Raw genomic sequence first — 18,349 nt, 5'->3', positions numbered from 1 at the left:
ATGGGGAGGTTTGAGGCCATTGATACATTTGAAAAGAAGGATGAGAATTTTAATATTGAGGCGTCACTTGATGATGTCAATCAGTGAGCAGAAGGGGGATACAGGTGAGTGGTATCTGTTGTCATTAAGTATACAGTTTGCCAAGTTCTGAAACACCAACCTGTAGAAAGCAGAACTATATAGGGACTGATATGAGTGCATTGGACGTGGCAAAGATCTGGATAAGGATTTTGGCAGCAGAGAATTGAAGGCAGGGTCCAATGTGCATAATGTTATTCAGATGGAAATAAATGTTAAGGTGATTTTGTATGTATGTGGTTAGATGCTCATCTTGGGGTTAAATATAACCCCTAAATTGTAAACAATCCCAAACATAAGCAATATTCTCTTTGTAAAAGTGAGTCTCCTTTGAGCGAATGAAAACCTTTACAGCAATTTTGGCATAGCTGGATGAAATTACTGGCAAACTGACAAATTTTAAGACCAGGATAGAAAACAGTAACTTCTATCTTCCAAGTGTTTTGTCAGATATTTTTGTTCTTCCTGTTCTGGAATGCAAGTTTCCATCTAGGTTTAAATCTTTGAAGGCTATATTTTTCCTGTTGTCAAATAAAAAATAATTTATAAGTCTCCATTTAAAAGTCTCAAAACATTCTGGGTCATCCAAAAATCAGGAGGATTTTAGTTTTTTATCTTTTTGCAAGAGGAAGTAAATTTCTGTATTAATGAAAATAAGATCTCATTCTGGAATGTTAACATTGAAAAATAAGAGGGGGAAAAAGCTTTATTTCAAGACACAAAATCTGAAGTCTGTAGTGTATGGGTTGGCCTATCTATTGCAACAGTAGCTTGCATTTATCTATCACTTTCATTGTTGGTTAAAAGTCCTGAGGTACTTAACAGTAGTATTGTCAAACGTAATTTGACATGAATCCACATTAGGAGACATTAAGACAGACCAAAGAGATAGGATATATTAAAGTAGAAATGCAGATGGAGTTTACAGAGGGAATTCTAGATCTTACTATCTCATTCCAAGACTTGGAAACATGGGTTCTACTGATGGAACAGTTGAAATGGCAATCAGCAATAAATATTGCTACTCTATCATTTCCATCTTCTATAATGGAATTTTCCAAGCTTTTCACAATTTTCATGCAGAAGTTCAGCACGCACTGCATGGAGTGCAGCCAATCTTCCTTGCAAGCATGTAAAATATTGTGACTGGTTTTGAACTGATTGCTTATAGAAATCTCCCACTATATTGAGTTAATTGGGAGATTTTTAAATAAGCTAATTGATAACATTGACAGATTTGCTCTTTTAGCTTCTTTTAACTTGAGTACATTTGGTCTTAAATCTAATATTACCTACTACTCTTAATAACCACACTTTGATTACACTGCAATAATTGTTATAAAGATACTGAAGCTTTATAGCTTTATATTTTTTAAAAATCTACCAACATTGAAAGTAAAGTAACTTTAAACTGTGAGTAATTTTAATTGTGGTAGAACTTTTAAAAGAAGCTTTATGTAAAACAATCATGCAAAATGCATTATGAATTGCTTTTAAAAGGTGGAGGGAAATTTCCTACTGTGTTGTCAGTTATTGCAGTGTTGAGCTATTCTAAATGTCTGAAAAACATAAACAAAATATTTCGTTATTAACAAAAAGAATGAATATTTATTAAATAGTACAGATTTTGAGTAACTCGTTTGTCGATAAGAATATAAATTTTAAGACTATTGAGTTGTCGGTTTCCCAGAATTCAGTACTATGTGTATTTAAATACCTAGCATAGTGTGTATTCATACACACGACTTAAACAGCTATTTAATGCTGATGTAGTGCCTCTTAAACTACCTCTGGTAGATACCTCTGAGGACATATGCAGGAAGCAGTGTATGGATTAACTGAAAACTTACAGAAAGCAAAATGTACGCTGTGGTTATAAAGGCACTGTCTCCAGCTTCTTGCAGTGTGCCTTTAGATAGACTTTGGATACTGTGACCAAGCCACACATTGCTGAAATATTGAAGGGATTCTAATGAGTCCTTGAATGTAGTGGTGTAACAGTCATTGATCTGTAAAGTTTTGCTATTTGCATTTTATTATTGAAGTGAATTACATTATAAAAAATAAAGTCCTGAAAGTGGTTTTAATATAAATTGTTTTTTATTGGATTCTTGTATTTTACATTACCTGAAGTTCAGTCACAGAATGAAACTAAATTAGTTGCAATACAGTATTCTGCCCAAGTTCCAAGACCTACCGCAGAATCCTGAAACCACTGATAGTAGTTAAGCCATTCATTTAAATGGGAGATTTACCTCCCCTCTAGCCCCCTCGACCGTGGTTCTGGAAAGTTCCCTGTAATATGTTCGGACCACAGTAAACCGCTGGTAAGGAAAGTGGACCTGTAGATGTTTCGCTCTGAAAATTAAGTGAAATATGTGCAAACAATTTTATTGATCTACTGTAATAAAATAGTTTCTGTATACCTTGGTATTGGAAATGATGTGCAAAAAAGTTGTACATAGATTATCATGTTAATTTAAAAATTCTGTGCTTAACAAGTTATCATTTGCATCATTTCTGAAATAAACTTTTGTTGATATTCAGTAACATCCTCTAAACTCACTTTTGACCGGTAGCGTAACTGGACCAATTGCAATTACTGTACCTAGAGACAACCAGGTCGATGCTAGAAACTCTGCAGTAAGTAACTGAACATCCTAACTGCCCAAAGCTTTCCACCGTATGAAGTTTGACATCATCTAGGGAAAAAACAGCCTGCTTCCCTGGCACCTCACATACTACCTTAAACATTCATCCCTGCCATCACTACAGATATTATCATCTGCAGATGCATTACAGCAACTTGTCCAGGCTTTTTAAAGAATATTTTCCAAGATTTTCTTCCACATTACGTTCCTCCACCGGGAAAATGAAGGGCAACAGGTTCAATCTACAAAACAGCCTAACTTGGAAATTGTTGTATATTGTTGTATATTCACTGTGGACTACTTAAATGCATTGTGTCTGTACAATACTGAGAACAGACCTTCAAAAATGTGTTCACTATAGCCTTGAGGAGGATTACAAATTAACAGTATTGCCCACATCTTTTAAATGAACAACTGAAAACAAAACCCTTTTATTACCTGTCCTAATGTTTGTGGCCTGGTGTCAAATTTTATAATGTTTCTCTGAAGGACTTAGATACCTGATACATAAACATTTTTGTTGTTGTTAGAGAACTATGGTTATAATGTTTTAATAGTTTCCCATTGGAGGATGCTCTGAGAGATCCATTAAAAGGAAGCAGGTATTTCCATTATCTTGTAAAAGTAACATCCCTCTCTCTCTCCCACATGTTTCTTTCTTAAAACATCTCTTGTCTCTATGCCAGTGGGCTGGATAAATAAGACAATCCATAGAGTGATTACCAGGACTGTTTTCCACCAAAGATCTGGAGGTCAATTAGTAGTGATTCAGACCATGTAGGAGTTTTGCTCCTAACAATGGAGCATGCTGATCACTTGTATCATTCTCTATTTATTAGCCAAAACCTTGATTAATCACAGTTCATTTGACATGTCAATATTAATTTTGAATCCGAGGCAGAGAGAAAATGCAAGGAGGGGAAATCCTGAGCCAGCATCTTGATTAAAACACAGTTCCCTATGGTATCCTGTGCTATTTGCATGAGAACCTTTTGGGCACACATTGGTCTGAACAAATCTTATTAAATGATCCTGAGGTGACATGACTGCTGATTCCAGTAGAATGTTTTCCTTAGAGGGAGAGACCAGAACAAAAGAAGACAGTTTGAGAATAAAATATCTTGCTTTTAAAATGCAGATGAGAAATATTTGCACTTAGTGAGTTGTTAGTTTTTGAAGTTCGCTCAGAAAACAGTGGAGAATGGATCATTGAATTTATTCAAGGCTGTGTGAGATATGTTTATGACAGACAAGAGAGTCAACGGTTATTGGGGCAGGCAAGAAAGCGGAGTTGACAACCTATCCAGATCAACCATGATGGTTTCAAAGGGCTGAATGGCCTTCTGCTCTGAAAGTCACTTATAAACCCACTGGAACCTACTACTCCAGATGATAAAATCTCAGCATTTTTTTTTTGAAAGGCAAACAAGAAAATGTGACTGGTTTTAATGGACATGGTCTTGCTGAAAGATTGCACATGAAACAAAAACAGATCGGGATCAACGAGCTTGCCAATGAGCTGAATGTGTGGACATAGCCTGTTATAGCAGATAGAGAATAAGAGAGCTGATGCTCGGTGAACTTAGTATTTATTGGAATCTAAAAGGATGTCCTTGGCTTTGTTGAAGTGCTGAAGAAAGTTGTAGGTTATGCAGGTTGTGAAGTTCTCATACCTAATGGGTCATTACTGTCATATGAATGCTACTACAAATCTACACTGCAATTTGTGCACAAAATTTATCCAATAAAGAGTTGGAAGCTAAAGGTGCAAATCTGCGGGCACACTATATGCAACTAAGAGTGTGGCAAAATGAACATTTGGCCACAATGTATCTTCTGTGGTTTGAAAAACAACACCAGAGACAGGCTATTTTAGTGGATTCTGAAGGAGAGGTATTTGTAGAAATTGGAGTGGCCAATAGTTTCAGAATCCGCTGAAATAAAACTGTGATCAATATCATCTGAACCATGGAGGGCAGCACATCCAGGAAAACATTACCATTACAAATTCATTTCCAATCTACAAAACAACTTAACTTGGAAATATATTGTATGTTCCCTGTGGGCAAAATTGTGGCTGTGTGAGATATGTTTATGACAGACAAGAGAGTCAACGGTTATTGGGGCAGGCAAGAAATTGGAGTTGACAACCTATCCAGATCAACCATGATGGTTTCAAAGGGCTGAATGGACTTCTGCTCTGATAGTCACTTATAAACCCACTGGAACCTACTACTCCAGATGATAAAATCTCAGCATTTTTTTTTAAAAGCAAAAATGCATTGGGTGTTTCTAATAAGATACTGACAACAGAGATTCAAGAATGTGCTCGCTGTAACCGAGAGAATTGTGTACGGAAATCATATAGGAACGGTGGCATTTCTCAGAGCACTCAACAGGATTGTCAATATTGATGGAGAAATGTACTGACATTGTCACAAATGCCTTCGTACCTTAATACCAGTTTTAAGACTTAAGATCCTAACTTATTGATCCACTTTCTATTCAGGAGATGCTGGTGCTGTTGACTAGATTGTTTGCTATTTCTGTGGTACAAACCCTGTGCTTGAACACAGTGCTGGCAAGGAAGTTTGCCTTTCCAGGCTCCTGGATGACTGATAACTGGGGATTGCCTGTTTTGTCTGTCTCAGTTGATATAAATGTGAATATTAGAAGATTAAGGTTAATTTTAAATTATAATTTTTAAACGTAGGATTAAGAATGGGTACACTGAAGGACTAGCAAACAGTCTTAGGGTAGTCCAGTTCAAAGAGAAGGCTGATGTTATTTTTGTGAAGCCTTTATGTGAGCTAATAAAAGTTAAACATGGGAACCTCTGCCTTTATTCCTGATGAAGGGCTTTTGCCCGAAACGTCGATTTTGCTGCTCGTTGGATGCTGCCTGAACTGCTGTGCTCTTCCAGCACCACTAATCCAGTATTTGCTTTCCAGCATCTGCAGTCATTGTTTTTACCTCATTGATTTTAACCCGACTGCGAATCCTCTTGCAAGGATGCCTGCCTTGAAGAAGTTTTCCTCCTCTCTCTACAAGAATCTCAGGGAGTCCCTCTCCCACTGCAACTCCCAGGTCATTTCCTCTGCTCTGAAGCTCTTTCGAACCTGCCTATCTCCTTTTCCACCTTTCCACTCCACCCTCTCCTCCTTGACCTTCATCTCCTCCCCCACTCACCCATTGTACTCTATGCTACTCTCTCCCCACCCCCACCCTCCTCTAGCTTATCTCTCCATGCTTCAGGCTCACTGCCTTTATTCCTGATGAAGGGCTTTTGCCTGAAACGTTGATTTCGCTGCTCGTTGGATGCTGCCTGAACTGCTGTGCTCTTCCAGCACCACTAATCCAGTAACCTCATTCGTTATCAGTTGAGGAGGCGGTCTGTCCGGCATTATAGGAGAATAGTTTGAAGGTCACTGCTAAATAAGGGAAAGATTTAAAATTTCCATATACTTTTCAAATCACAGGCAACGTTAAAAGTTTAAAATAATTGGATTGCATGCCTATTTGAGAACAGACCCTATATGTCTTGTTACTGTGAAGCTGGATTGGAAGGGGAAGGTTCTTTTATTTCAGTATTTCTTTGCTGTTTTGTAGTCTGTTCCCAGGCTGATGGTCCCATAGACTGAGAGGGTGTCTGTCTGAATCAAGCCAGTAGCAAAATGTACTTCTGTGGGACACTGAAAAGGAATTGTGTGTAGGACTCATGCTCAGGATGAAAATCCATAGTTCACATGGAATTATAGATTGCCAGATCTTCCTTTAAAGCTAGTGGAAGAGATTCAAAGTGGGATCCTTGCGGAGACAGAAAGAATTCGGGAAGTCTAAACCCTAGACTGGGAAACTAAGGAAAATTAGAGTGAAGTTCTTGGAGCTCATGATGTAAATTTGTTTCTCATAAAGAGAACTGAATGGCCTCGCACAAAACTATAAACAGAGGGATTCTTGCTTGAAATTAAAAGTAGAATGGGGCATGTTCTATACAGGATGATGGTTTAAAGTATGTGCCTACAGGACACACTGTTGGGTTGGCAGTGGTTGTCTTGGTTTGTTATTCACTACAGTACAGGTTTTTATTTAAAACATAGAACCTTGCTGTGTGATCCTTTTAGTTAATAACTGATAATTAAAATTTATTTTTAAAACATAGCAATCTTTAGCAAGACCCTAACACCATTCCTGACAGCCTCTGGTATTCATAGTCAGTTATTGTGCAGTTTTGCCTCATTCTTGAGTTATAAAGTTGTTGGATCAAGCCCCATTCTGGTAACATTAGCACAAAATCTCAGTGTAATACTAAGCTGTCATTCGCAGGTAAGCGAAAAGATCAGGTAGCACAATTCAAAGAAAAGCAGGTGAGTTTTTCCAAATGGTCTGACCAATGTTATCCTTCAGAAACTACTTAAAATATGTTATCTTGCCATTTATTTCAGTTTGTGAGATTTACTTTGTTCCATATTTTCTATAGGAGAAAGTGAGGACTGCAGATGCTGGAGATCAGAGCTGAAAATGTGTTGCTGGAAAAGTGCAGCAGGTCAGGCAGCATCCAAGGAACAGGAGAATCGACGTTTCGGGCATAAGCTCTTCTTCAGGATTCCTGAAGAAGGGCTTATGCCCAAAACGTCAATTCTCCTGTTCCTTGGATGCTGCCTGACCTGCTGCGCTTTTCCAGCAACACATTTTCAGCCCATATTTTCTATAATAGAGCTGTATCAGACCATAAGATATAGAAACAAAATTAGGCCATTTGATCTATTGAGTCTACTCCACCATTTGATCATGGCTAATACGTTTCTCAACCCTATTCTCCTGCCTTCTCCCATAACCTTTGATCGCCTTACTAATCAACAACCGAACTATTTCTGTCTTAAATACACTGAGTAACTTGAGCTCCACAGCCATGTGGGGCATGAGTTCCACACATTCACCACTCTGGCTGACTAAATTCACCCTCATCTTAGTTCTAAAGGGTCATGCCTTACTCTTGAGTCTTTCCTACTGGTGGAAATATCTTCTCCGCATCGATTCTATCCAGACTTCTCATGTAAGTTTCAATGAGATCTCCCTTTTCCTTCTAAACTCCCAAGTACAGACCAAAAGTCCTTCACCGTTCCCTTCATCTGCGGGATCATTATTGTAAACCTCCTCTGGACTCCCTCTAATGACAGTACATCCTTCCATAGGTATGGAGCCTAAAGCAGCTTACAACATTTTAAACACAGTCGGACCAGAGTTTGATACATCCCTGCTCTTGTATTCTAGCCCTCTTGAAATGAATGCTAACATTGCATTTGCCTTCCTAACTGTCAACTGAACCTACATGTTAACCTTAAGAGAATCCCGAATGAGGACGCCTGAGCCTCTTTGTGGTTCAGATTTCCGAGGTTTTACCCCATTTAGAAAAACGTCTATGCCTCTGTTATTCCTATCAAAGTTCATAACCTCACCCTTTCCTAAATTGATTCCACCTGCTAATTCTTTACCCACTCACTGAGCCTATCCAAGTCCTTCTGGAGCATTCACCCCCTACTCAACAGTGCCTGCCCTTCTTTGTCCCATCTGCAAACTTAACAACTGTGCCCAATTCCTTTGTCCAGATTATTCATGTTATACATTAACAATGTGGTCCCAACACTGACCCCTTAATAACTCCTCTAGTCACCAGCTACCATCCTAAAAAAGACCCCTTCATCCACTCACTGCCTTCTGCCTGTCAGCCAATCCTCTATCTATGTCTGATACCCCCACTAACACCATGGGCTCTTATTTAGCAACCTGCTGTGCAGCACCTTGTCAAAGTCCTTCTGGAAATCCAAATTGATCATGTCCACTGGCTACCTTTGATCCAACTTGCTTGGTATCTTCTCATTCCAACAGACTTGTCAGGCATGACCTCCCCTTGATGAAGCTATTTTGACTCAGCCCTATATTCCCGTGCACTTTCAAGTACTCTGCAATCTCATCCTTAATAATTGATACCCCTCACTTCTTACACGGAAATGTTTCATTAGCCATTTTCCAGTCTTTTAGGATCCTCCCTGACTCCAGTGATTCCTGAAAGGTCATCACCAATGCCCCCATAATTTCCTCAGCTATCTCTTTCAGAACTCTGGGTTGTAGTCCACCTAGTCTGGGTGATTTATCCACCTTCAGGCCTTACAGCTTCCCCAGCAGTTTCTCCTTAATGAAGGCGACTCCACTCTGCTCTGCCCCTGACTCTTGAAGTTCTGGTATGCTTCTGGTGTTTTCCACTGTAAAGACAGATGTAAGGTACCTATTTAGTTCCTCCTGCCATTTCTTTGTTTCTCATTACCACTTCTCCAGCCTCATTTTCCAGCAGTCCAATGTTCATTCTTGCCTCTTTCATATCGTTGCATATCAATAAAAACTCCTGCAACCATATTTTATATTACCAGCTATTGTACCCTCATATTTCATCTTCTCCCTCCTTTTTTTAATTGGTCTATGCTGGTTTTTAAAGGTTTCCCAATACTTTGGCTTCCCAATAATCTTCACCATATTGTATGCTATTGCTTTTATACTGTCCCTGATTTCCCTTGTCAACCATGGTTGTGTTGTCCTCCTCTGAGTATGTTTCTTCACCCTTTGGGATGAATTTCTGCTGTGCCTGTCAAATTCCCCCCTGAAATTCTGATGTTGCTACTCCACTATCTTCCTTGTTAGGCTCCTTTTCCAATCAAAACAAAAACTCACAGGTCTGGCAACATCTATGGAGAGAAAGCATAGTCAACACTTTGGATCCAGTGACCCTTCTTCAGAACACTGATGCTGCCTGATCTGCTGAGCCTTTCCAGCAATTTCTACCTTGTTTCAGATTTCCAGCACCTTCAATTCTTTGTCTCTTTCCCCCTTCCAATCAACTCTGGCCAGCTCCTCCCTCATGTCTTGCCTTTTTCTTAATTGTAATATCATTACATCTGCTTCAATCTTCCACCTCTCAAACTGCAAGGTGATTTCTGTCATATTAAATGTTATTAAATTATAATATTTTCTAATCCTAAAGATGGATTTACATTTGAAACAATAAACTAACTGTTGTGCTCACAGATGCTGACTGATCTGCTGACTGTTTCCAGTTTTTTTTTATTTCTCTTAGTCCATCTGCTCTTTTTCTCAGTGGCTGCAGTATATAAGTTCAAAAAGACTGTGTGCTCACATTTCTCTTAAAGCACTCCGTGTGCATGGAACTTGCCTCCAAGTCTTTCCTGTGGAAAAAATGGCCAAAAATCTAAGTGAGATACCAACAACATCCTGAAATGCTTCTTAGAAATTCTGGATTAGCTATATCTGGAGAAGTGATCAAACCCAAAGTCACTGAAGTTAATTTCAGTGAGATTTATGAGGTTGAGGGGGAAATAGAAATGTATAACAGGTTTAGAAAGGGAGCTCATTGATCCATAGATTGGACTGATCTACTGGCATTGGAGGCAGTCCAGAGAAGCTTCACTGGACTGGTCCTGGATATGAAGAGACTGTTTATGAGGAGGGGTCAAGTAGGTCAGGACTGTATTCATATGGAGTTTAGAAGAATGTTAGCAAGTACCTATTGAAACATGCAAGATTCTTAGGGGACCTGACAGGGTAGATGAGGAAAAGCTGTTTCACGTTGTGGGAAAGTCTAGGACCAGAAGGTATAATCTAGTTTAAGAGGTTGTGCTTTTAAGATAGGGGTGAGGAGAAATTCAAGAGGGTATTGAATCTATGGAATTCTTTACTGCAGATGTCTGTTTAGGTTGGGTCATTAAGAATATTCACAGCTGAGATGGACAGAGTTTTAATCGGTGAGGGTATCAAGGGTTTTGGGGAAAAGGCAGGATCATCTGAACAGCCATGATCTCATTGAATGATGGAGTAGATTCAATGGGTTGAATGGCCCCCCTCTGCTCCTACATTTTATGGTCCAAGATTGCCCAGGTTGGTCCTTTCCACAAAACAGGGTAAATTTAATCTGGCCAATTATCACCTATTAATTGTGATCACATGATTGAAGGAATCATCACTACAATCAAATCACAATTATTCACCAACAGTTTACTTGCCAGAACTTAGTTCAGATTTTACCAGATCTAATTCCAAACCTTATCAGAGTTTTGATACAGAGAAGTGTCACTGGATCTCAAGACATGATTTGACAATAATGTGCCGTACCTAGCAAGCCTCAAGTCATTGGAGTTAAATGGAAAGTCCTCCAGTCACTGAAGTCATAACTGATTCAAAGCAAGATGATTGTTAGAGACTAGTCATAGCCCAAGGACATGGATACAGGGGTAAATCAAGGCAGTGTGTTAAGCTCAATCACCTTCAGTTGCTTCATCTATGACTTTCCCTTCGTTAAATGGTCAGGAGTGGAACTGGTGACATATGGTTTCACAAATTCTGCACTTAAGAAAAAGAAAACTTGTTCTATCCAAATTGTTACATGTCAAAAGACTGTAGCCTGCAACTTGCCAATAAGCATATACAAGGGTATTGCGCTGTTTGGGATCAATTTCAATTTACTAATATTGCATTGGTTAAAAGTTTATTTCATAATTTACTTCTGTGCATAATTTCACTTGTGCATAAATATGAATAATAGGTAACCTGGATAACATAGATGAGCAGTGTGCTACCAGTCTGTTATCCAAGGTATTAAGGGATATAGTAGGTACCCATCCAGTAGATAACATATCCTGATTGAGAACTAAATTATCAGATTGTTTCTACACTGGCCTATCTATTAGCAGAGAATAAAATCAAGATTCTCAATCATGGATCTAGTTTGTTTATACAAAATGATGACTCATCATTTACATAAGTTAAAGACATTAACAAAAAGACTGAACTATTCTAGTTATAAATTTAAGAAACTTACTTTTAAAAAAAGTCTCAAATATGTATTATTTAATTTCTTTGACATTTAATTGAAATGAAAATCTGACAGTCTTTTTGAAAGTGCCCAAGAATCTATCCAAAACTAGCATTTTGTACTGTAAACTGCACTTGAATTTGTGCATTTCTGCCTTTGTATGTCACCAAGGGCTGTAGCCTTCCCATCTGCTCCGAAATGGTGGGAAAATACAAAGGCATATGTGAATGGTCTTTGACACACATTAAGATTTGGAGAGAAAAAAGACTAAAATCCAATTTTGTTGCCTTTTTTGCCAGTATAAAGATTTGACTCCTCCATAAGTGGTTCTTTACACAAATAAACCATTTTCAAATAATCTTTGAAATGTATTTATGATATTCATGCATGACAAATGTGCTGTCTTTAATTTTTCTTTTAACACCTTATATTCTACTAAAGAACCTTTCAGTGAAAGAAGTGTTTATGCCAAGAATGAAAAGAATGAGTAATTGGGTACTGGAGCCAAAAAAAAACAGCTTGGCGAGAAAATGGTTGTGGGCTGCTGCTTAACAAAGCTGCTACTTTGGATCAACAAAAGCTTCACAACTCTTAGCATGTGCATGAAAGAGTTTATTCAACATCCAACTCGAGTGTGTTCCATTCCTGGAGAATGGCTTAGGTGCATTAATTCTGGTTTCCGTGGGGATGGTTAGTACTCTAGTGTCATAATTCTGGACAAAGTGAAGGTCATATCAGATCATTACAAATTGCTTTTCTTTTGTCTAAGATATATCTTCCACGTTGCATTCAGATAAATTTGTAAACTGTCTAAAACTTGCAACTATTGAGGACTGATGTGAAAGCAGAATTGCACCAGACATTCCAGTTATTTATTGCAAGCACCTTTACAATGTTTGGGTAGGAGAGAAGACCGAAGATGGTGTGGAAACAAAAATTTGTAATTTCATTTAGCAATTCTAAAGATATTAAGTGCTTAGTCCCATTCTCATTTCCATATTTCGGTAAACTAATCCACCTGGTTAACGAGTTCTGGCCTGCAAATCCATTAAGGCATCCGGAAGTTAAAAAAGATGCTATATAAGTACAAACTCTCTTTAAGGCTAATTCTCAATAAGAAACAGCACTAATAAGTTAACAGTGTATTGCAAAGTATATAGGTGGGAAGAGATAAATGGATGTAGAATGAAAGGTTTCCTAAGCACTTGCATTAATTACTTCAATTAAGGATATTCCTCTGACTTATTTGTTATTGGAACAAAAAGTAAAATAATATTGTTGCCAGTTTATTTGCTGAAGCAAATCAATTCAAATTTTACTGTCATTTCCCCTCATCATTTCTGTTCCCTTGACTTAAATATTGGTCTCAAGAATTCAATTAATTTTGAAAAGATTAGGAAAATCCAATTAAAGGGAAAGATTCATTGCTTGACATGGTGTGAGTACGATTTTGTCTCAGCTTTGCTGATCCTAATTGACAGTTCATTATTACACACTAGTATTTGGATTTAACTGCAGACATATGGGAATTTTTACGCCTGCTCAAGCACACATCCATGCGTAAAAATGTCAGTATTGGGTTTTGTCACCATATTGTCGCTGGGTTTTACCAATATACTTCCGCTGTTTATCCCCATTTCCTCCTCTCCGAAATGTATACATTTTCAATAGATTGTTGTTCCACAATCCCCGTTAGTTTTCTGATGCCTCTCCCATCAGGGCCACTCTTCCATGGATGACCCTAGATGGTGATGTTGGGACAGATTGCCCAATTTCTTGCACATGTAACACAAACACTAAAACAAATGCACAATTGGAAAATCCCTTGTGCAATCTAATCAATTCCAGTACTAGTTGCCATCACCAGGCCCACAGCAATCAAGGCAACTCAGACATTTGACGAAATTCAATCTCCTAAGATGCAGCTCCAGTCCTTGCATGGACAGGTGAATTGGCCATGCTAAATTGCCCATAGTGTTAGGTGCTTTAGTCAGAGGGAAATGGGTCTGGGTGGGTTACTCTTCAGAGGGTTGGTGTGGACTTGTTGGGCCAAAGGGCCTGTCTCCACACTGTAGGTAATCTAATTTATCTTTGTTTTCTTATATTGAAAAATTCATTTATAGATAAAGTTAAAAATAAGTCACACAGCCTCTGGGCTGCAAAGATATTCCTTGAATAAAATGCCATTGTTAGCATATTCTCCCAGAAGGCACCAGCAGAGCTAAGCAAAGAGATCTCTCTTCCTGTAACTAAGTGAGGCAAAGGTAAATTATGCACATGATCAACCTGAGTTATCAGATAGTACCCCTTTATTGTGTGGCAGTGAGGGACCAATGAAATATTTGGACAATGTTTAGATACATTGTTTATCCTTTATGCCAATTCAATTCACTTTCAGAAGATTTGGGGTCATTCAGGTGGACTCAAGGACACTCATACCGGTTCTTGGGTTGTTTCAAGAATTCCACCTAACACAATTGCAGGATCAGAAGTCACTCAATCTCCACTCCATCACCGCAAATCTTTCCTGTGGTTGTAAATGGAGCGAAGACCCTGGACCAAACTTATACATTGGTGCTGTTTGGAATTTGTTGGACATTTGATGAAAATATCAAAAGGAGTAATTGAAGAACATAATGGTTAAATCTTGTAGAGGCTTGAATGACGTGGGCTGTAATGAGAAATGTGGCAGAATCATGTGAGAATTCCAGTGAGGCCAATCTCACTGTTGGGATCAACTGGCTGCATCTTTTACTATGTTCTGTGTGCTGAGGTAAGATTCTTATTCAGAAGCTGAGAGTTACTTGTTAGTGGGATTTATTGCCTGTTAACAATCTTATTCGCTTAAGGTCTCACCTCAGTCTATGCAGCTTCCTATCCTAAGAGGGCACAGTGGCTCTGGTTAGCACCGTAACCTCACACCACCAGGGACATGGGTTCAATTCCAGCCTCGGGTGACTGTCTGAGTGGAATTTGCACATTCTCCCTGTGTTGTGTGAGTTTCCTGCAGGTGCTCCAGTTTCCTCTCACAATCCAAAGATGTGCAACTTCCTATTCTCCAGTAGAATAAACTAGTTTTCCACAGAACTAGCTGGACAATCACACACCACAGGAAGCTGCATTCCTACATCTCATGGGCCTTGCACAAACCTGCTTGCTGTTCCATCTCCTGCAAAGTCTGTGGTTGTTGACACCACAGAGTCCTCTCCTGTCTGGGGATGAGCTTAGCCTCTGACAGTCATTCAGTCATTCACTCATTTAGGTAATAGGAAGTGATGCCACACCAGCCTAGGGAAATTCTTCCTTGGCCACACTGTGGAGGTGCTCACCAGCTGGTGCACCCACCTTTTCTACATCTGACATTCCCAATAATATTTCAATGACCGAGCTGGCAGGAGACCTCTGACCTCTCTTCCTTAGAGGCTGAGTAGGTGCCTTCTGGCAGAGCAACTCAATCCTCTGCAGAGACAATGAAAATCTCTTTGGTGGCTGCAAGACACAAGGGAGAAAAGACACTGCAGCCATTGATTAGAATGTCAGTGGGGTTAATGTGAAAATTACAGGGGAATACAGAATGGTACTTACTCAGTTGCTTGGATGTGGATGTCTCAGTATTCTTGCAAGGGCAGTCTCATTCGTTTCCTGTGAGGACCAGGATTCCCTCTTCATAATGGGTGAGGAGTCCGCTGTCAGGCACCCTTTCACCCATCCTGGTTTCTTCTGTTGTCAAGTGCTGTTTTCTCCTGGAATAAAAGAAAAGGTGGGTTGATTGAGATGAAAGTGGGTAGCTCACCGTTAATGCTGGTACAGAAAGATGGTGAAGTGTCCCAGGAGAGTGAGCAAGCATTGCAGAGACAATGCGGTGGTGTTAGTGGTGTGGGAGACTGGGGGCATTGCAAGCTAAAAAAGCATGTGATAGTGACAGAGCAAGAGCCTTGGTAAGTGGTGGGGTCCAGTGGCAGATACTGTAAGTGTGAAGTGATACTGTCAGAAAGCTGTGGCACTCTTGTGGAGTGGAAAATGGCTCAGTGGTTTGGCACTACTGCCTCACAGCATAGCCAGTCCACCTAACCTGCACACCTTTGGATGTACAGCAGCCTTTTAAAGATGGGCTGGGCATCAGGGAAGGTGGCCTTTCAGGGAATATCCAGTGAGTGGCCGGTTCTGCCAGGAACTGTGGGTAGAATGGGGCTAGAATTGGGTGAGATGGGTAAAGTCGGTAGTGCATGAGGCAAAAACAGAAATTGCTGGAGAAACTCAGCAAATCTCACAGCATCTGTGGAGAGAAAACAAAGGTAATGTTTGAAATTCTAGTGCAACACGAAGGAATTGGACATACTGTTTGCTGGACATGGTGTTAAATTGAGGTTCGTGTTTGTTCAGGTGAACAAAAGATTCTATGACACTTTTGAAGACAAACACAGCAAGCTGGCCAATGTTTATCCCTCAACCAAATCTAAAGCAAATTATCTGGTCGTTTATGACATTCCCATTTCGGAGGCCGGGTACTGAAATTGGCTGCTGTATTTTCTTCATCACAACAGAGGCTGCAAAGCTCGTTGGCTTATCCTCAGGTAGTAAAAGGCACTATATAAATGCAAGATCTTCCATGTTTTAATTTATGGCAATTTATTTCTTGATCAAAACACTTCTTTCTTAACATCCTTTCATTAACACAATGGCCTTAACAAGATTTGATTGTTATTCTCAGCTGCATAAGACAGCATGAAAGATAAGGTACAAATCCTCTTGAGTTCACTGTATAAACATGCTGTACTTTTACCCTCTTTAGATTTATTTATAAATCATCTTATAAACAGATGGCACAGAGTGCACTCAGGATCCTATATCTACACCAGTTAATTTTTACCGTGAACTCATAGTAATATATAATGTGGAAGATGTTTCCCTCAAGGATTGTACTAAATCAAGGGTGAAAGATTTGGCTGGTAATGCTCAAATAATCCTCTGTGAGTAGAATTACATGAAGCAGAGAAGCTCTCATCCCTGAACGACATTCCTGTTTAATGTGGTATCTCAAGAGATCTGGGTTGATACAGTCGCAACCCATTTTCGCAAAACCAAACTAAGATGTATTTAGCATTTAATTCCAACTTTAAAAATAATCATTTGCTGAATATGAAATGGTTTCAAATGAATGCATTAAAAGTAAAGAGAAAAATGAATGATGAACATTGAAGTGTAATAACAATGTTACTTGCTTGACTTCATTGCTGGATATTTTTTTCACTACTCACGCTGGCTAGTTCCCAACCAGCCAAAATATTTTAGGAGCTCGTACTTTCGCTTTTAATGGGGATAAATTTTGAGGCATGAGCTAAAGGTTTGTCAGCACTTTTCTCAGATTGAGGTTGATGACTGAATTAGAAGTGTTGGCGATGCTGTCCTTTCTCTAGAGACTAATTGCATTTTTTTACTAATATTTTTTACAGAATATTTTTTACAATCAATAACTTGTAAGGAATTGAAGCATTTCACTTGATTATCCCATCCTTTCATCTTTCTAAGTCCTATGAGGTGTCATAAAACTGCAGGAATCATGGGAACTTGCCATTGCAAAACTTGGCCTGTTAACCAGACTGATGCAGAGCAAGTATGTGGATGATGCAAACAATTCTGGCCTTAACCAGATGGACAATAATGTTTGATAGCTGTGAATGACTGTGCAAACTGGCAGATGATAAATAGCCAAAAGTGTCAACTCAGTGGGTTAGTCTGCTCCTGCAACTTGGCCCAGGTGACAGACCTTATCCTAATCCTGTGATAGAACGTGTCAAATCATTTATAAGGTAACAGATTGCCTAATGGAAGCAGGTGTCTTGCTGGCTCAATTGCATTTGGTCTGTTCTTAATCAGGGATAAGGACATCTATTACGTTTCCTCCTTTTATTCACTCTTCCCAATGCCTAGCTCCATATTAAAACAGCAACTTGCCTTTTCGTATGCCCCTTTGATATAACAGAATGTCCCAAGGACCTTCACCTTATAAAGAGAAAACAATTTCAGACACTGTACCACATTCGGTAATAAAGCTAGTTCCATCTGATGGGATTCATGATTTTCTTAAAAGAGAGGTATGAAGGTGGAGAGGTTTAGGAAGGGGAATTCCACAGTTTTTGGACCAAGGCTGGTGAAAGTATAGCTGACAATAGAGGAGCAATTAAAAGTGGAGGTGTAATGTGGCCAGACTTAGAGTGCAGTTCAAAGAGCTTACAAAAAAAGGGAGTGTCAAGGCCATAGACTGAGCACAGGTGTGATGGGCAATAAGGATGATGCAAGTACTTAGCCCAGTAAATGAATATAAAGCTTCGACAAAGTATTTTTATCAGTGATCAGTGATCAGGTATTTCTGATATTATGTTGGCATGGCTCCTGATGAAGTCATTTGTTAATTGACTCCATTTATCATAAAACTATGTGAAGTCGAAAGTCTGAGCTTTAGGTTTACATAATCTTTTATGACCTGAAACTACGTCTGTTACTTAAGTTCAGACATCATTGCTAATTTCCACTCATCACATTGTGTAATAATAATTATTGCCTCTGGAGTTCAAAAGGCACTGGATCAAATAACCTGTAAGAATTATCAGTGGAGGTTAATCCCTGGTGAAAGGGAGAGTCTGAAGGAACTGCAGAATGTACAAGAAAAAAAAATGACAGAAATTCAACCTCATTGTATTCTTTTTACTGGTGAAAAATTGACAAATTAAAGGTTGAT

The 18,349-nt window shown here is 39.0% G+C and overlaps 1 long non-coding RNA gene across 1 annotated transcript in view; it reads right to left on the bottom strand.

Moving 5' to 3' along the window:
- Nucleotides 1-2,194: 2,194 nt before the first annotated feature.
- The window catches only part of LOC140467361 (uncharacterized), a 104,422-nt gene continuing 88,267 nt past the window's right edge, over nucleotides 2,195-18,349 (bottom strand). Inside the window, exons 3-4 of the long non-coding RNA XR_011955429.1 lie at nucleotides 15,196-15,353; nucleotides 2,195-2,436 (exon numbers count right to left, since the gene is read on the bottom strand). This is a non-coding gene — a long non-coding RNA (uncharacterized lncRNA). The remainder of the gene's footprint in view (nucleotides 2,437-15,195; nucleotides 15,354-18,349) is intronic.

This window comes from Chiloscyllium punctatum, chromosome 45 (genome assembly GCF_047496795.1).
Source record: "Chiloscyllium punctatum isolate Juve2018m chromosome 45, sChiPun1.3, whole genome shotgun sequence".
Lineage (NCBI taxonomy): Eukaryota > Metazoa > Chordata > Chondrichthyes > Orectolobiformes > Hemiscylliidae > Chiloscyllium > Chiloscyllium punctatum.
This window is presented reverse-complemented; position numbering and strand designations above follow the sequence as displayed.